This window comes from Cydia amplana, chromosome Z (assembly GCF_948474715.1).
Source record: "Cydia amplana chromosome Z, ilCydAmpl1.1, whole genome shotgun sequence".
NCBI classification, from domain to species: Eukaryota; Metazoa; Arthropoda; class Insecta; order Lepidoptera; family Tortricidae; genus Cydia; species Cydia amplana.
In genome coordinates, this window is record NC_086096.1 from 30,378,440 (window position 1) to 30,384,439 (window position 6,000).

Consider the following 6,000-nt stretch of genomic DNA (forward strand, 5'->3'; position numbering starts at 1 on the left):
GTGAGCCAAATGAACATTTTGAGTTGTTTTCTTATGTTTGCTAGTTGACTTTTAAATGGTGATTTGGAATGATAAACATTTAATATAATTCATTTGGATATGATTTTGTTTGATATTTTACAGTTAATATTTTCTTCGGGTTGGTGTGGTAAAAATTGTGGGGGCAAATTTTGTTTTGAAACCCTCGCAGCGCTCAAGGTTCCATTTTTCGAACCACTCCCTACGCTCGTAGTTCCATTTTGGAATCTATAGCACGAGCGGTTAAACAACAACTTTGCCCCCTTTGAAAAACAAATAACTATTTTATACCCGACAGAAACTTTTACCCCCCTTTAAACCCTCTTAGTGTACACAATGTATCCCATTGTACTGTGAAAAATCCTGATATTATTGTTATGCTCAAAATCAACTCAAATCGTTTCCGTTAAAAACTGTTACCCCCTTTTTATAGTAGTTTATGCAACAGTGATATAATAAGGGTTCTTAAAATTCAAGGGTCGAAGTTACAAAACGAGACGTAGTCGAGTTTTGTAAAAAAAGACCCGAGAATTTTAAGAACCAATTATGAGCTGTTGCATACATTACTTTTTCTATGACAGCTGCAGCAAAAAAAAAAAAAAGAGTTATTATTAAAAAAAAAGAGTTATTATTAAAAAAAAGAGTTATTATTTAAAAAAAATTGAGTTATTATTAAAAAAAAAAAAGTTATTATTGTAAATGAAAACATACCTCTTTCAATCAAGATGATCGGAACTTGTATCTTTAAAAAAAATAAAGCAGTTGTATTATACTCATAAGATGACTGCTAGCAGTCATCTTATGAGCCTATAGACAAAGCATTCAAATGACATTGCTTTAGATATCACTGTCAGTCATTTAATTGACACATTTAAGTGCTGGAGTAGAAAAAAATACTTAAACTACTTTTCTTGTCTTTTAATATATATTATGTCTTTCTATGAAGTTTCAAGTCCCCTACTCAAAAAAAATGTTCGGTACCGACACATACTTTCAATTCCTTTTTCACCTGTTATAGGGATACATTTTATATATTTTAGTAAAATGTTTTTTTACGAAATATCCAGTTCCTACCATATATGTTATTATTACTTAATACACAATAAAATTTATTAGTGCATACAAACTTAATATACATAACTAGGAAAAAAACATAATTAAATAAACATAGAACAATAAACTATAAATAAGCTTTAAAATAATAACACAAACTATAAATAAACTTAATAAAAAGACTCCATCAATAGAACACGTCCTTCAAGTCACTGCCGATGGGTTTCAGTCAATTCCTAACTTAAAATGACACTTGTATATGTATCACATACATACAAATTTAAACCCCCTTTTTAACCCCTATCCCTTAACTAGAATTTTCCAAATTCGCTTTTTTTCTTGTACTCATTACCTATCATTATTAACGTAACTGATGTGCAATTCCAATTTCTAGCTTTTAAAGTTTTGGCTATGCGTTATTGAGTCAGTCAGTCAGGACATATGCGTTAATATATATAGATATGTAAAGGAAAAGACTAAATAAATTTGAACCGATGAATAGTACCTATAGTAACGCTGCCTACCCTTTTGCATACGCGTCAATCGAAATACCGCGGCTCACTCACATAAAGCGGCTAGCGGGGGTAGGTACTTCGCCAACTCTCGCAATAAACGGCGACCAAAACAAAGTGTAATGTTTCGGCAGGATACACATTCCGTAAACATATCCAAGAGAGGGTCGAGGACGGTCGACGAAAACTTTACGCGTCCCTATACTCTTTGTACCCCTTCATTTACGTACGTGGCTGGTATTGTATTGTCTTCATCATCTCATTGGTAAATTCGGCGGTGGTTCTAGATGTACACAGGGATCGGAACCGGTTTTTTGCAAAAACTTAGAAATAACCATAATTTTCGAATTATTTTATACTCGAAATGTAGGACTCAGTTGTGTTTTTAGGTTACGACTTCGTATTATTAAATTGCCCAATTAGAAATGAAGTAATTAGCAAAGAACGAAAAAATACCGTTTCCGTTCCCATACAAAAAATACCGGTTTCCCATTCCTTGGATGTACAATATACCTACATACCTCATCAGGGCATATTATTCTTACACCATCGTAATATATATATATTGCTGAGGACAACACAATTATGGACGTTATTATGTAATTATCTACGTATGCCTATGTAGAGTATGTAAGGTATAGGTATGTAGAGTAACTACAATACTTTTAAACCCATAAGACCTAGATGATTGTGAAAAAGTAGAATTAAAATGGTAGTAGAATGTGTCATGGCTTTAACAGAACAAGTGAAAAGTTTTTTTAGTTCGCTATTACACTTGTGTACTCGTGCGTTTAACTATAATAACGTGTGATATAGGTAAGCAATTATTGACACTGATAAGTACAAGTCATAGACACCTTTTACCGTAGGAAAGCTAAATTAGGTTGAAGGTTCCAACGATTGATCGGGTGTCAACCCATTGTCAATCTCCTTTAATTTATACACTTTGTAATCAAGGGCAAAGAAGAAATACAAGTAAAACGACTCCATAGGAGACAATGTTATGAATATTTAAGTACATGTAGCACGAGAGAAATCAATGAAGCCACGGGTTATTTAAATGCAACCTCTGAGACCGAAATAGATCGAGACGAGTTAGTTGTTCTCTAAATCTGCTGAAAGCGGTAAAATGTCAATAATGTCATATTTACGTGACAGTTTTCTCAGTTTAGCCGTGTTGAGGCCGGCTTTAGAATAGCGCCAGCCCTCACATAGGATAAGGGTGTCGTACGAGGCGACTAAGTCCACAAACGAAGCAAGAAGGTATTTCGTTACAGGGGAGATGGTCGTCCTCTTAACATTGGTTTGCGATCCATCTAGGAGAAGGATACTCCAAATAAAACCCGGAATGGAGTTTCCGTAAGGCGCGAGTAGGGTCCAACCTGAAATAAGCGGCAGATTCCTGCAGCTGACCTGTCTCCACAGGTATTGGCTCGCCTTTCCTGTGGGATAAGACAGTGAAGCCGAGAGGGTAATGCAGGTGCTGGGCATCCCTGCGTTTCCTTAATTTCGTCCCAGGCGGTGTAATAGGATATTTCTCAGTTTTTACGCCATAAATCGTCTGCATTAGACGCTAAGGCCAATGATGATTTGACGTGACAGTTTTCTCGAATGTTCGTTAGACAGAAATTCAGCCTGCCTACCAAACAACGCGATAGATTGGAATTTTAATCTGCGAAGGCATTGGCGTGGCAGAGCAAAGCGAACCAATACGCGCCGTTGCACAAAATCACACCGGGCGCGGTATGAAAATGGAATTATTAGGATTAATGATTGAATGGACATTTACTTGGACAAGTCTCATCTAAGCAGAATATGTCATGTGAGTGCATCACATATAGCGTCTTAAAAATGTAAAGCATGAAGTTTTTCTACTCCAAAATGTCCCTTAAGCGTCCATTTTATACAATGAGATGTTGTTTTGCGCAATAGAATATTAATAAAGTTAAAATTTAAAAAATAAGAGTGAAATCTAAGACGTATTAGAAATACAGCTTAGAAAGCTGCCATAAGTTTGAACTTAGGTACATGTAGGTACATAGAAGATACATTGACAAGACAGATACAATTCATTTGATGATTAAACAATGATGTAAAAACTATTATGACAGATAAATATTAATAAATAATAAAAAAACGAAAGTGTTTGCAACTCATTGCTACAATTTACTGGGTATTTCACATTCGTTAAGCCTGGGATTTATTGAAGATAAAGATTCCCTGAAATATCTACTATGAATGCATGCGGAACGCTGGTTTTTTATGCTACCTACAATCATAATAAGCTCACGCAATTTGAATGCGGATATTTTTTAACTACATAATGTTTAATAGAAAAAAAATCGACTTCTCAAAACAGTTTGAAATTCCATTTAAATTATTTACACCCTTAGTCCATCTCATTAATCTCATAACAAGTACTATTACTATTTGAACGAACAGGCCAATTCGAATGTGTGACATACGTGTATGTGTGACTATCGGTTTGATATCAGTGTATGTTCGAATTGCCCTGTTAGCCCCAAGTCATAAAAAACTTGTCGTGCCATTCTATTTCACCAAATATCACAATTTTAATGCAAATGCTTATTTTTTAGATAAAAAAAATCGCCCGATTTCTCATGGATCATCATAGTTTGACTGTTCTGGATTTTGTCAAAAATGGGTCCAATCTGTTTGTGTATGCTTAGCTGCATTTGAGTCATGTCCATTAGATTTTTGTTCGTAATCCCTCGATGTGGCGCCGTCAGTGTATGTACTGGATACTGACTGGATATCACTCAACGCTACGCAAATTGCTCCGCGTATTATATACGCCTTAAAGTAGGGGTTAACGTAGCCGATTCGATGAGCGGACTTGCCTTTTGTAACCCGATTCGTCATGGGCGACATTGTACGCCGCTCAAGAGGAAATGGCCGACAATGACGAGCAAGTTCCGGCCCGAGCCAGCTGACCTCTTTCTAATTATTTTCCACAGATCTTCTATCACTCCCTTTTTAGGGTTCCGTGGCCAAAACTGCAATACGGCCCCAAAAATGATGAATGTATTAATTTATCATGTCCGTCCGTCCGTTCATCCGTCCGTCCGTCTGTCTGCCTGTGTCATATGTCAAAGCGAATCTACTCGGAAACTATGTATAATTATTTTAATGAAATTTAGAACGTAGGTGTATTTTGTGAGCCGCTACTTAGTTTAGAAGATTCAAGCTTCACAATGCAGCTCTTCTACTAAGTAATACTATAAAAAAAAGTTTTGAGAGGGAATGTTAAACGAAGTCGGTTGTTTTAGTGTCCACAGAACTCGATTTCTACCGATTTGCCTATTTTAAACCCGTGTCAATAAGTATTATCTTCAGTTGTATAGTACGGCTCTTCTGAGGTGAACTTTTCGCTTCGAACCTTAATCTTTCGAACAAAGGCCATTGTCTCTATTATCGCAAAACCGCTTGCTCCCGACTTAGCACCTGCCAGTACAACATTCATATTGAAAAACAACCGGTATCGTCATAGTATTAAGGTTCAAATTTAATGTCACTGATATTCTAGATATTACGTTTTGGTAGTGTAGGATGATAAACCGCCCCGAAGCGATACGGCGCTCATATTATTTTGATACTTAGTGTGGTGTTAAAAATGAAACGTGGTTATTTATTATATTGTTTTATTTAAATTATTAGCTTGCGGTGGTAAATGTAATAATTTACAAAGGTGTAGCTGCAAGCATTGTTATTTTTTCTTATTTTTAAAATAACGATACTGTGAAATTAGCACCTCTGATGTGATGCCGACGCATAGTGACAATAAAAACACTGATAAGGCAAACGTGGAGCTTTGAAGCGTACAGCTTTTCTAACAAAACGTCACGTGTCAACGGTCAGAAGGAAGGTCGGTTATAATATAAGAAAGAAATTGATTATATCTGATTTTTTATGACACGATTTTATCTAGTAGTACGTATAACTGTTTATATACCTACACGGAAAAATGTTGATTATACCTATGTTAAACTTATTAATCTTAAATTTACATTGTTACCTTAGATTTTGTTATATAACAAATATACAACGCTTTATCATAAATAACCGGGTTTCATTTTTAACACCACACTAAGTATCAAAATAATATGAGTGCCGTATCGCTTCGGGGCGGTCTATCGTCCTACACTACCAAAACGTAATATCTAGAATATAAGTGACATTAAATTTGAACCTTAATACTATGACGATACCGGTTGTTTTTCAATATGAATGTTGTACTGGCACGTGCTAAGTCGGGAGCAAGCGGCTTTGCGATAATAGAGACAATGGCCTTTGTTTGAAAGATTAAGGATCGAAGCGAAAAGTTCACCTCAGAAGAGCCATACTATAATACATATAATGGCTTGGCCATCAACTATTTAAAATAAGCCTAATTAAA